Below are 15720 nucleotides of genomic sequence, written 5' to 3'. Positions count from 1 at the left end.
GTCGGGAAATAATTGATAGAGTAGAAGCTAGTATGGGTCGGGCTAGTGTTGGGTAATGGATATGGGTTATGGACTTGGGTGAAAATGGAAGGAAGAGCCCATGACCCATCATATAAATACATTCATTATTCCTAAACCATTCATTTACACATATCCCTTACACCACCCAAAACACACACTTAACTCTCTCTCATCCTACTCTTTCTCTCTCTAGCCAAAACCAAGAAGAAGAAGAAGGAGAACCGATTTCCGACCCGAGGTAATGATAGTATGTTATTGTAGAGGTCCAAACCATTAGATTTAGTCACGAAACGACGAGCCGACCCCGTTAAACCGTTAAGTCACGAGATCCGGATGGAATCGGGTATAAACCAAACTTAAGATGGGATTAGGGATCACCCTAGCTCAGATCTGGATCGAACGGGACGAAAAACGGTGAAAACGGTGGTGAAATAAGCGAGATCTCGCTTTTCCGGCGAGATCCCGCTATTCCGGTAATGGCGGCGCCGGAAAGGCGGCGCCGGAGATTCTGGTACGAGGTTAGGGGTGTCAGGGAATGTTCTGACCTAACCTTAGTTCGCTAGCGGAAATTTAACGAATCAAAGGTGATTCGCCAACTGATTCGCCAAGTAATTCGTTAAGGAAAGCATAGCGAACTAGCTTCGATTCGTGTTCAATTCATTAAAAGAGGGGTGAATAACGAACTAACCCAGTTCGCTATGTCATGAAGAGTAACGAACTAGCCTTAATTCGTTAAGGCCATCCAGAGGGCCGAATGAACCCCATTCGTTATAGGGTTCATTCGTTGACCAGATCAGTTCGCTATATGGGTTAATTCTCTACACTAGTCAGTTCGTTATGGGGACTCATTCGTTAAGGATCCCCATTCGCTAAGAACTGAGTAACGAACTGGATGTTTGATAGTATGACAGAATGGTCCCTAGACATAGAAGAATGAGATAATTACATGTTAGTCCTTGGACTTTGATAAATTATGAAAGATGCCTTTAAAGGTTAACAAGTAATGATTTAACTAACCGGTAATGATTCAATGAAGTAAAACCGGCGTAGATATGTGAGATGAATTAAGTAGCATGAGTATGGCTAGAGTAGTATTTGATATTCCATTATCATACAGTTAGCCGTGCCCAACTGAAGAAAGGAATACAAATTAACAGTGAACGTAATCGACGTCAGGTGAGTTTCTAGCCCTATTTCCTTGTTATGTTTTCGGGGCTGTGTGCATACTCGATGTGAAGTGTGAATACACTTACCTTAAGTGGTAAGTGTATGCTATAGATGTTATACGAGGTAGCTAATATATAATACTTGCCGGTGCGTGAACGATCTTCGGATATTGCACGCATCGCCAAGGATAGTGATTGCCAAGTGGTTATTAGTGTGTATGAATGCTATGATGTGACTTGCTTATTATGTAAATGATATAAAGCGTGTTGTAGAAAAGTAGAGGTAGAGTGTGTTAGAAGTGGCAAGAGTCTAGTAAGAGTGTTAGTGGCATGACGATAGTAGGTGGTAGGGTAAGCCTATACGTGACTACGTCATTAAAGTGGCAAAGTGGCATAACGTTATACGTTAATAAAGTGGCAAAGTGGCATAACGTTATACGTTATTAAAGTGGCAAAGTGGCATAACGTTATACGTTATTAAAGTGGCAAAGTGGTAGGTGTAAATAAGAGGCTAAGTGGTAAGGTGAGCAGGTTAGATAGTGGACTACGTGTCTTCGGATACGTATATGATGAATGTAGTGGTTGTATGATAAGTTTCTTGATTAACTAGAACTCACTCAGCGTAGCTGACTTTTAGTATGCACGCAAGTGATCAGACCAAAGAACTAGCATGAGGATGGCACAAGGCATGGATTGAACGGCTGGCATCTGAAGATGGAAGAAAATATGTTTTAAATATAATGATTTGTTTTATGGTATCAAAGAAGAGATTGAATGTTTTGTAACGAATGCTTCAAGTAAACGTTTCCGCGAAAGTTTTAATTAACTCTGATTGCAAGAACTGTGTTTATGAGTAAATCCGACGCTAAAGTAGGGCTACTGGGAACGGGGCCTTACATATTATTAGGGTCCGTTCCCTTCCATACCTTTCTATACATTCATAATTATAACTTCCATACGCACATACATCATTTGTATATCATACATATATATATCAATCGTATCTTTAAACTATCCCTTGACGGTACATGCAATATCCGAAGATTGTTCATGCATCATCAATCATTCTTTCATACATAATCATATAAGACATACACTTACCACTTAAGGTAAGTGTATTAACAAATCACATCGAGTATGCACACAGCCCCAAAAACATAACAGTGAAGTGGGGCTAGAAACTCACCTGGATCCTGCTGTGTTCACCGTTAATCGTTATTCCCCTTTTTGATGGTGCCTGGCTAACTGTTTATATATATATATATATATATATATATATATATATATATATATATATATATATTATTAATCAACCATATAATTGATTAAGTTGGTATTTTAGTTGAAACACATTTTCTAAGTTGGGCTTGTTTGTCTAATTCTTACATATGGGCCAATTAGTTAGATCAGACCCCCTTTTCATCTAACCTCTGGCCCAACTGACCAGGCCCAAGGTCAACAGAGAACTATGTTGCCAAGAACTCTTGGCAGAGAACCCGTGTTGACCGAGAACCCTGTTTTGACCGAGAACCCTGTTCTTGACCGAGAACCTACGCCCTTGACCGAGAACCTTGTTTCGACCGAGAACTCGCATGATGCCTGAGAACTCTCGTTGACCGGGTTCTCACGTTGACTGAGAACTCAAGGTGGAAGTTCAGGTCACCGAGAACCCTTGTCTGATGCTTACAACCCATATTTTCATTCTTTAAATCCATTCTAGGCTCAAATAACAATTAACGATCCATAATCACAACCTTTAACCACCATTTCCTATTTTCCTTAACCATTTTACACCCGTTAGCCCCTCGGCGTCAAGGTCTAACTCGTTTTAGTCGTAAAGCTTGATCCTTTAATCATAAAAACGTTCTTTAAGCTAGATCTAGGGTTTCCTTTATGAACTGTATCTAACCATGAGTTCATTAAGTCCATTTTAATCATCAAGTTTGCATTTTTATGAAACATCTAGACCCGATCTACTCTAGGGTTAAGTTTCATGACAAACCGTTCACAAAAACGTAACCTTTAAACGTAAAGAACATACCTTTAGGCGTTTGTAAGGTCACGGCTAGCTTGATACGCTATCTTGGACTTGTTAGCTCACCTGTATGATCGAAGATCCTATGTTATGATGCTTGGTTTTGGGGTTCGGATGGTGGCCGACGGCTAGGGAGGTGTATTTGGCTTAAGTGTGTGTTTTATGGTGTAGGCAAGAGTGTAGAATGGATGGAAATGGAAAGGATTAGGGTTTAAGGGGGTATTTATACTCCCTTAAGCCCATGGACCTAAGGCCCATCTTTCCTTTTTAGTCCATAATTAATTCCATCTATTTAGCCTACTTATCTTTCCCTCTTTATTATTATTATTATTATTTTATTTACTAACTCAAGTAAATTCTTTCGGCATAACAAATATATTACGTATTATTATTTGAAATTTAGGATGTTACATTTAAACATGCAAATCAACATTTTGGTATATTTATTAAATGCAGCATAATACAATACAAAAAATATATAAAATGTATAATGCTCAAATATAAATCATAATACATGCTTTAAAAACAATAATCATATAATCTACCCGTCAACAAAAAGCAAAATTTTCACGCGAAGCAAACGAGTCTCCAAACGCAACACTTGTTTTTATAGCGAAGTGTATATATGTTAAAAATATAACTAGATGACACACATAAAAATTTACACACTGTATGTAAATGATGACAATATGTCATGTAATATGCATCGTTCTCTATATAAAACACAGCATGTTTGTAGATTTATGGATCGTTATACTTTTAATTATGTGACATATCATATAATTATATTTATATACTTCTACACTATTATAACTAAAATTAATCATTGTTTTCTTTTTATTTATATAAAGTTATTTTAACTATCCATCATAAGTGTACTTTAATTAAATTATTAAAATTGTCTCTTTATATTATGTTTTAAAACCATCGATAAAATTTACAACTATTATGTAACTATAAAAAATGGTGATACTAGATAAAAATATAAAAAGGTACAATAAACTTTGACTACTTTTTATGTCCTTGTCACCCTCTTTATCTTAACAACTGAATTAGTAGGATTAGTGGTCCAAATTCTTTTCACACACTTGTCACGCAAATTTCACTTTTTGTTATATGTCACCTATTGATTTGGGTGCGATCAAGAGAAAACCCCTCTTAAGGATAGAACGAGATAACTAATAGGGAATTATTTTATCTTTAAAAAAATATTTTATATTTTTTTCATCATTCTTATATGCTAATAACTTTTTATAAGAAAAAAAGCAACAACCCGTTGGAGTAGCGCATAGTCAGAGTATTGCATATGGTAAAAGACTATTGCACATATACAATACTCATTATTGAAGTTATGCAATAAAACACGATTGCAAATATTGAATATACTATATATATATATATACAATACAACACTATTGCATATCTGCATTACACTGGCTTTTATTTATACTTTTTAATAATTTATACATAATACAACATTATTGCACATACGAACTGTTGCACATATGTAATGCAACATTATTGCATATGTTCACTACATCAACTTATTTTATTCTTTTATTTTATTTTTATTATTTTTCTCATGAAGATTATCAACATATAAGAATGATGAAAGGAAAAAAAATTAACCTTTTTTAAAAAGAAAATTGAAAATATCTTTTATTCGTCCTCAAGTTCTCCTTCAAGTAATCTTGAATATATATACATATATATATATATATATTGCACATATGCAATATATCAACTTTTTTATATTTCATGTGCGCATCAATATGTATTTATATTTGCAATATTGTTGGATTGCATATTTGTAAGTGTTTGTATTGTATATGTGCAATAGTTTCAAATTATATGCGAAAATAATTGAAAAATCGATATAGTGTATATGTGCATTAGAGTTGTATCACATATATTCAATAATGTTGTAACATCCTACTTTTGGTTATAATAATAAAATAAATTTCGTTTATTTTATAGTGTGTCATGATCGGTTTAGATAAATAAACTATAAGATGATGGGCTTGGACTTAGGAAGATGGAACAAGAGATGGAATGGGCCTTAGGTCCATGGGCTTAATGGAGTATAAGTACCCCTTAAACCCTAAACCTTTCCATTTTTATCCATCTCTAAACCATAGCCTACACCATCAAAAACACACACTAACACTATCCTATATCCCGACTCAAGATCCGAAGGCGAAAACCTGAGCTTGTTGGTGCTGGAACGTTGTAACGAGCCAAACCTACATCAATACTACATGGTGTCCCCATAGATCGATTCATTTAAGGTACGTTTATATCGAGAACTTGTTCATTTAGGTCCGGATTACGTCTAGAAATCAAAGATCTGTTTTAGTATGTTAAAACGAATCCAAAACAACAAATCCTACTGAAATTGATTAACATTTGATAGGTTAATTGTTAACCTAAAATAACCTGTAACATAGATGCATAAATCGCACCCTTTAAATGTGAATGTTTGGCTGATTTGATGATTGGGGATTGTTAGCGCTGTAATTTCGAGTTCATTGATACCTAAATCGTGGTGTTTCGTTAAGAATTGAGGGTTTAATTGCAGATCTAGTGAATGTTGACTATTTTGTGTTCTTGGCAATTTTGACTTTGACCTTGAGTCAAAGTCTGGATAAGACTGATGCAATTCGTTACGATAAAAAAATGAATTAGTTCACCAATTCATTATGTCCAAATAACAAATCAGTTTTCCCAGTTCGTTATGAGCAGATAACGAATCAGGTGATTCGTTACCCATCCAATTCGTTAGGATAAAAATTAGGCTAGCGAACTAGGATAGCGAACTAGATAACAAACCAGGTGATTCGTCACGCACCAATTCGCTATGTTAAGATAACGAACCAGACTAACGAATCAGATCACGAAAAGTAACGAAATAGTTAACGAATGGAAAGTTATAGTAATTAATACGCGTAATTGTTATACAGTTAGTCGTGCACAACTAAAGAAAGGGATTACCATTAACAGTGAATGTAACCGCATTCAGGTGAATTTCTAGCCCCACTTCCTTGTTATGTTTTCGGGGCTGTGTGCATACTCGATGTGATTAGTTAATACACTTAACTTAAGTGGTAAGTGTATGTCTTATATGATTAATGTGTGAATGAATGCTTGATGATGCATGAACGATCTTTGGATATTGCATGTATCGTCAAGGGATAGTTTAAAGATATGATATATATATATATATGATATACAAATGATGTATGACGTATGGAAGTTATAATTACGAATGTAGAGGAATGTACGGTTAGAACGGGAACGGACCCTAATAATATCCGCGAAAGAAGGGAACGGACCCTAATAATATCCGCGAATGCAGGGGACGGACCCTAATAATATCCGTGAATGCAGGGGACGGACCCTAATAATATCCGTGAATGTAGGGAACGGACCCTAATAATATCCGCGAATGTAGGGAACAGACCCTAATAATATATGCGAATTTTTTAATATCCGCGAATGCAGGGGACGGACCCTAATAATATCCGTGAATGTAGGGAACGGACCCTAATAATATCCGCGAATGTAGGGAACAGACCCTAATAATATATGCGATTTTTTTAGGATGAGGTATATATATGTGTGTATGTATAAAAGGAAAGAAAGAAGGTATGATAGTATGAACGTACGAAGGAAGGTAAAGAACTATGTATGTATATGTACTTTCGGGTGCGTACATATGAATGTGTATGAACGCATTGTATGTTACCTGATTAACTAGAACTCACTCAGCGTAGCTGACTTTTAGTATGCACGCATGTGAGTATAATGAGGCAGCTGGTTTGAGCGGGGCACATGGCAGAAGAATAAGAGTCTGGCATCTGAAGACTTGTTATGTTTAATAAGTTATGTTTTGATTTTGAAAGACAAGATGAATGTTTTAAGACATGTTATGACTTATCATTGTAATGTTATGAAAGTTTTAATATTCCGCGAATGTTATAATTAACTCTGATATTTAGAACTGTGTTTATGAGTAAATCCAATGTCCAAAGTGAGGCACCGGTAACGGGGCCTTACAAATGTGTATCGTGTACAAGAAATAGTGTTGTATTTGCATATAACAATAGTGTGTCTTATATAATGCAATTGTGTTGTATTTCGGTCTGTCACTTTTAACCGAACCCAAAAACCAACCCGAGAAAACCCGAACCCGATACAACCCGAACCTGAACCGAAGTACTTCGGGTTGGTTCTCGGGTTTGATTTATAAGTTTCGGGTCAACCCGAATAACCGGAACAAACATTTTGTTTTGAAATTGAATATGTTTTATGTATAACAAGCTTAGTCTTTACTAAAAAGTTATCATAATATTTCTTTAATCGACTGTTGTCATTACAAATATTATGGATCGATTGCTTATTGTTAATTTATATTTTCCATTTATTACTAATAACAACCGTAGTCGAACAACCAAATCACGCCTAACTGAAGACGACTATGGTTCGAGTTAGTTTTACTCTTCTTTTGGATTGTTTTATCAATTTATGTTGGTTTATTATTTGATTATGAAAATATGAAAGAAAGAAAGTATGTTTGTACGAATTGAATGAAAGAAAGATAACAGGCTAAGTATGTAATGTGTATCTACAGATACGTATATATATATGTGTGTGTGTGTGTGTGTGAATGTATTGTATGTTGCCTGATTAACTAGAACTCACTAAGCGTAGCTGACTTTTACTATGCATGCAGGTGAGTAGGATGAGACTCTATCTTGAAGGGGGACACATGGCAAATGAATAAAGAATCTGGAATATGAAGACTCAATTATTAATGTTTGAACTAAAATACATGTTTTAAGTTATTTTAAAGACACGTTATGAATGTTGAAGTTTTATTTATTCCGCGAAAGTATTAATTAACTTTGATATGTAGAACTGTGTTTATGAGTAAACCCAATGACAATGCAGGGCACCGGGACCGGGGCCTTACAATATGTTTAGATAAAAATGACAAAAACATCTTCTTTGATAATCTTAGTTATGATTGATTTGATTTACCTGATTTATAATAGTTTGATTAATTAGATCTATTTGAATAATTGAAGTTGATTGATTTGAATTATTTTGATTAGGTTGCAAGGTGGGGTTTAATAGTTAAAGTTTGGAAACTTTGAGTTTGATGAACATTACTGAATCAAGAACACACATGGCATAGGTGATTAGGACTTCCATAGCTGTAGAAATTACATGTAGCAAGGTATCAAATCTGAGCAAATGTCGTAGCATGGGTTTTATATTTAGACGGCATAGACCGTTGTGGAACGTCTTGTGGCACATGACAAGTATTAACAAGATAGCCAAACAATTACATTGGGTACAAAACGATATGAAGATTGAATTGAATAGTGATAGTGGCAAGTGAACCATAACGGGTGAATTTTGACGTAATGCTTCTTGTTTAAGACGCTATGATTTTGTTGAGATTGATTGTTCATTTGATAGTAGCATACAGTTGATGTTTAGACTTGCGTTTGTTATTGTTGTTATGAGAATGAGTAGGGGTAAATGAATTGAATTTACTAGCAAAGAAGTTAATGAACAAGATTGATTGATGGTATATATGTTTTGGAAATTGAGTTTATATTGCAGGAGCTATCTCCTTGACTAAACATGTAGCCATGAGGCGGTTATAGAAATAAATGATTGATTTTGTTTGATGTTGAGAAAGCATTCTATGATTAATAAAGATGTGATTTAATGAGAAGATTGGATAGTTGTGTAGATTTCATATGAGTTATTGTGTAAAACAAAACTTAAATGTGTTATGCTTATGTTTATTCATAACTTAAGGATAAGTTAGAATCTAAATTGGAAATAAATGAGTTAATTTGATGAGTGGATGAGTTTTATCAAAGTTTGATATGTATTAACAAATTAAAATTTGAGGTTGAATACTTGAAATATGTTTAATAGTTTATGTATATGATACCATGACAATAAGAAAGCATTCGATTATTGAGTTGTGCAATAATATTATTTAAATTACTTGATATTTTGATAATGTAATAACGTGATAAGATGAATAGGTGAAACCAATTTAATAATAGCGTGTAAATTGTTTATGATTGGCTCGTGGTAACCGAGTCTTGATGAATGAAGAATTTGTATCCGATCAGGAGAATAAAAATGTTTTTAGTGTATAAATAGATTGAATCAATAGATCTTGATTCAAAAGTGATTTAGTAAGTAAGTTATTGAATAAGTGAGTAATAAAATAATTAAATCAAATTATAAATCGTTTCGTATAAAATCAAATTAATAAACAAGTAAACAAATAACGAATGTTCTTCGATGTGTTGGGTTTTCCATGAGATTTCCAAGGCATTTTGTTTCCCCAGGTTATTAGCATACCAAAAACAAAACAGATGTGTGAGTTGGCCTCCCATGAGCATTACATGGCAATTTGAATGGCCCAACTTAATTAACGAATCAATTGAGTTTGTCGGCCCATGAGCGTTACACAGCGATTAAGCCGACCAAACTAAATAACGAATAAAAGAACTCAAGCATAAATAGTTGAAACATCTCGTGTATCACCACGGATGATAATGTTCCAACAAAATATCGCAATTATAAAAAATTGTGCAAATGTACAGTTGGCGTGTCCATGGCGTCCCATGGGTTTTACACCCGACTAGACATTTTAAAACAATAAAACACAATAAAAAGTGTAATTGTTTAGCCGATTATGTTAAAAGCTTAAAATTTCGGTCGTATGACAATTTCCACTGTGACATGGAATCTTGTCACACTCCCTGTTTTAAGTGAAAAAGAGCAAAAACAAAGCTAATAAATTCTCAACGAATTTTCAAATAATGAAAAACAATTAACTAACATTATATAAAAATATTTTGAGAGTGAGACATAGTCTCGGAGTATCAAAATATTTTGAAGGTGAAGCATACTTCGGAGTTTTGTAGGTGAGGGATAGCTTCGGAGTTGTGTGTGCATGACAATAAAAATAAACAATTAATTAGACAGTTAAATATATACTTAATTTAGCAAGTAATTACGTAAGCTATAAACAATCAAATAGAACACAACAGGTAAACATATAAGCACGCAAGGGGGCTCCTAAGCATGTTACTAAGGCACCATTCATGACCTATCTTAAACCTTAGGATCTGATACCAATCTGTCACACCCCAACCTAAGGCAGAAATGTCGGGGTGGAGCTGATTACTCATAGCTCTCAAGGTACTATCATGCAAATTGATAAATACAATATCTATTTAATTTATTTAAATAAAATAATTACAGTTAAGTACATCAAGTATAAAGAAATTACAACAATGATCAATTAAGTTTGTATCCTAAAAGCGTATCTTTACGTGATCTTCATCATGCTAAAAAACCAAGTTGATAACCTGTAAATGCGTATAAAATATATTATTGTCAACAACACATGTTGAGTGAGTAAACACTAGTTTAAGACACAACAATAATAATATATAATAAATAAAAAAGATGCAAACTGTTCCTTTAAGAATAAACAGTTAAACCATAGCATATAAACAATCAACCAAACCATAAAACTAAACCGTTTCCATGCGAATCGGCATTGGTTACAAAGAATGAGATGTCAGTGAAACCATTGTCAATGCGTCGGACTCCGGCCACAACGATGATCATATGATCATACTATAATGCGAATATGTTGGACCTCTCCAAAATGTATTCAAATAAAGCAAGTAAGCAAATAGCAAGTTAGGCATAAACTGATATACACACAAAGATTAAACAGTTGCGGTTTTGAATACTAGATAATAGATAAATACTGTAAATACGAATATGTCCCCAAAAGGATTTTAAGTAAGTAAAACGAGGAGTGATTACTCATCGACTAGAGGAACGAAATTACAATCATAATGATGTGAAAAAGATGAACCCTTCGTGATATACCGTCAAGGATTTCTAGTTAAATAATATTAATATAAATTAATTAATAAAGAGACAACACGTATTATGAATTAAAGTTTCTATTTGATTTGAGTTATTTTTGGGATTAGGATGTTTATTAATTGGACGATTGATCTCTACGGTTATCATTAGCGTAAAATTGTTATAACTGTCATCAATTGTTTATAATATTATTACTTTTATTATTTATAACTCACCAATAATTATTCTTGATAAAATATAAAATCAATTACTTATATAACTTTAAAGAATTAAGATATAAGATATGCTTATAATAATAATATCTAAATTAATATATAATTAAATAGACAATTTAAGTAAAATAATGTAATTAGATATGATCTATGATATAATATTCAAATAGATACAACACGATTTAAAAATATTTAATATATAATTACAATATATAATAATAATGTTGTAAGACCCCGTTACCGGTGCCTCACATTTGGACGTTGGATTTACTCATCAACATAGTTCTAATAATCAGAGTTAATAAAAACATTCGCAGAATATAAAAACTTTCATAAAACATACATAATAATCCATAACTTGTCTTAATGAACATACTCTCTTTAAAACATAGCTAAATAAACGTCTTGGGTCTTCCGATGCCAACCTCTTATTCAATGCCAAGTGTTCCCCTCAAGCGAGCTGCCTCATCCTACTCACCTGCGTGCATACTATAAGTTAGCTACGCTGAGTGGGTTCTAGTTAATACAAGTAACATACAATACGTTCTTATATTAGATACTTAACCTCTTTTACTTTCTTTCGTACATACGTAAGTATATACCTTCGTTCTTACTTTCATACTTTCTTTCTTTATTACTTTCAAATTTTATCTTACTTTACATACATACTTCTACGTTTTAAGGAGTCTTTCACCCTATAAACTCACAGAGATTGTTAGGGTCTGCCACCCTCCTTCACAGATATTATTAGGGTCTGCCACCCTCCTCCACATATATTATTAGGGTCTGCCACCCTTCTTCACATATATTATTTGGGGCCTGCCACCCTCCTTCACAGATATTATTAGGGTCTGCCACCCTTTACCGTCAATTCCTCGTTTCATACTTTTCTTTTCTTTTATACTTTCATATACTTCCTTTACATACTCATAACCTATAAGATATATACATCATACATACACATATATAAGCAATCACAACCTCAAGCTATCACATGACAGTACGTGCAATATCAGAAGATCGTTTACGTACCGACAGGCATTCACCATTCTTACATATATCATAATAGGCATACACTTACCACTTAAGGTAAGTGTAGTAACTAAACACATCGAGTATGCACACAGACCCAAAAATATAACAAGGAAATGGGGCTAGAAACTCACATGGATCCTGTTGCGTTCGCCGTTAATCGTTATTCCCTTCTTTAACTGAGCTCGGCTAACTGTTAAATATATATTTGTTAATTAACCGTATAATTACTTAAGTTGGTATTTTAGTTAGCCAACGTATTTTCTAAGTTGGGCTTGCTGGTTTAGTTCATGATGATAGGCTAGTATTGTTTTAACTTATGGGCTTGACATTTGCGAAGTCAGTCCCATTATCCATTAAAGAATTTGGGCCTAACTGGGTTCAGGCCCAAACCAAACAGAAAACTGAGTGGCCGAAAACTCAAGACAGAGAACCCCTGGGACCGAGAACCCATGTTGACCAAATACTCATGTTGACCTAGAACTCAGTTCACCGAGAACTCAATGGCCGAGAACCCTCAGTCTTGGCCGAGAACCCTCAGCTTGGACCGAGAACCCTCAGGTCGGGTGTGTTCAGCTTATCTTTCTATCTTTATCACTTTTACCTAGATCTGTTAACTGTATATGGTTCATATCATGAACTTTTAACCACTTTTCTCCACCATTCATAACCGTTTTATACCCATAATCATTACGGCCTCAAGATCTAGCCCGTTCTAGTCATAAAGTTTAAACCTTTATAGTGTTAAAACGTTCTAGCTAGATCTAGGGTTTCCTTTATGAACCGTACATAATCATAAGTTCGTTAAGTCCATTTTAATCCTCAAGTTTTCAACTTTATGGTATAGCTATACTCGATTTACTATCCTACTAAGTTTCATGCAAAACCGACTTCGTTTATGTGACAATCGCCAATTCCAGGTTAACCTCGTTAACTCAACTCCGTTAATTCAAACTTTAAGATCGTTGAATCTATAACGCATACTTCATTACATTTAAACTAGGGTTTAAATGACGCTTAACACTTACTACATGTGTAGTAGTCTTTCGGGATTTGCACCGAAACGCAAACGATCGAGGAATAAACGAAGCACACTAAAACACTAATGATGTGATAACTATGTGTTAGGATTATGTGTTATATCATTGTCATGATTATGTGTTATATTATTGTCATGATTATGTGCAAGTTAGGATAGAATGTTCTAGAAAAACAACACTTGAAAGTAGAAGGACTAGAGTGTAACTTGTTTGCTTATAAATATATCCTAAACTAAACCCTAACTTATTATTATTATTATCCTAAACCTAAATCCCGATCGGCTCTCTCTCCCTCTCTTGATCCACGGCTGCCGTCCACCACCACACACACATACACATCAAATCAAGAGATTAATCCAAGAACTAGGTGCTAGGAAGGTATACTTGATCATCTCTTACCTCTTTGATTGTTTAATTTGATGTTTGATGGGTTATGTGAAAACCCTAAATCGGCCGATTATTGCATGAATATGATTGTTAGGATTCTTGTTAGTTGGATAATAGATTAATAACTAGATTGATATTGATACATGATTGATTGTTGTTCTTGATTTGAATTAAAACACAAACCCTAATCTTGTATGTATGGTGTGATTGATATGCATGGATAGTAGTTATAGTGTCTAGAGGGTTATATGGATGCATGATAGTTCATAGGTTGTGATTATGTTGAGTTTTGATGTGAACAGATTCTGGACAGAATGTATATACGATGTTTAACTGACTGTAACGAAGTGTAAACGTGAAAATTGATTGAGATTGTGGGTACTGCAGTAAACTAGGTTGAGTCTAGTTTCTATGAAGTATAAATTCGTAATTTTTGGATAAGTGGAAGTATACTTTTATGATTTTACAAAAACGTGATGCAAAGCTGAGCTGTTAGACCTGCTGTTAGGTTATGTTGTAAATGTTATATCTCATGAACCACGAGACCAATTGGGTTGGTTCCACTTCTGGAAGTTGACTCACTGAGTTAGGAACCAAACCCAAGTGGTCTTGCATTTATTGGATTTTTCGTTTAACGGGAATTGCAAATAACATTCTGATGTGCATGAATCTGACTGATATAAGTTAGCTGTAATGTTTTGATCATTATGAACAATCTATATGGAATAAAAATAAGATAAAAGATGTTCTGGAAACCTAAGATATGTATGCTCCTGTGGTAATTTTTGGTGAATTAATTGAGACGTTATAATGGGTAAACTAGTGCAATCTTTCAAGTAGAAATTCTGTCATAACGAAACTAGCTGCTGAGTTGTATAGGAATGCATGAAATATGATAGTTTTTATATAATTGTTGTATTTTGACCAAAATACCCTTGCGGGGAATAGTTGCTAGTTGATTGCCATGAATTGACCAAATTGCCCTTATGGGGAATAATGGTTAGTTAGTCTTTGTTTGTTGACCAAAATGCCCTTACGGGAATAATTGCTAATAAGTATGTTATTAATACGTGACACGAAAGTAATTGCTCACTCATGTATCGTATCACAATTGTACTTGTTCAAGTCACACACGATTCACAAACGAAACACGAAACATGTTACGTGCATAGGTATTATGTGCCGAGTCTAGAGACTCGTTAAATGTTCCGCTACTTAGAAAATCTCTTTGTTATTTTAGAACGCTAGAGAGTTTTCTACGACGCGCATCACTTGGTGATCTAGATCGGATATTCTTCGCAAACAGTGAGTTCACTTACCCCACTCTTAAACTGTTTTCAAACGTTTTTCACTTGGGGGAGATAACATACTCCGATAAACATATTTTCTGAGATAAACGCATATGAAAGATTTTGTTATAAATTATATATCACTTGTAAAGGCTAAGCGGCATACGTAACATTTGAAGTCCCACACATCGGACCGGTTAATATTTGGAATAGCGAGTCACTTTTGGGTAGTACTACTGGGTTTGACAAACCCCACCCGACGCTAAGCTCAACTGGAGGTTGAGTGGGTGTAAATTTTGGCTAACACTTACCATGGTCTGGAGGACCTGGTGACGGGCACTTGATAAACAGTCAGCTTCGGTCGCGAACCACTTAGCGATACTTGTTGTATAGATTAGCTACCTATCGATATATAATTTGACATAACACTATCTGGTAATGCAAAACACTTAAACGCTGTAACGTGGTTACACACTTAAACGCTGTAACGTGGTTACACACTTAAACGCTGTAACGTGGTTACACACTCAAACGTCGTAACGGGGTTACGCAACATTTAAACGTCGTAACGAGGTTACGCAAAACGCTAAACGA

Source organism: Bidens hawaiensis, unplaced genomic scaffold (assembly GCF_021521415.1).
Source record: "Bidens hawaiensis isolate Kalapana, Puna unplaced genomic scaffold, B.hawaiensis_p1.1 tig00001576_1, whole genome shotgun sequence".
NCBI lineage: Eukaryota > Viridiplantae > Streptophyta > Magnoliopsida > Asterales > Asteraceae > Bidens > Bidens hawaiensis.
The sequence above is the reverse complement of the archived record's forward strand: the minus strand, read 5'-3'. Positions refer to the sequence as shown.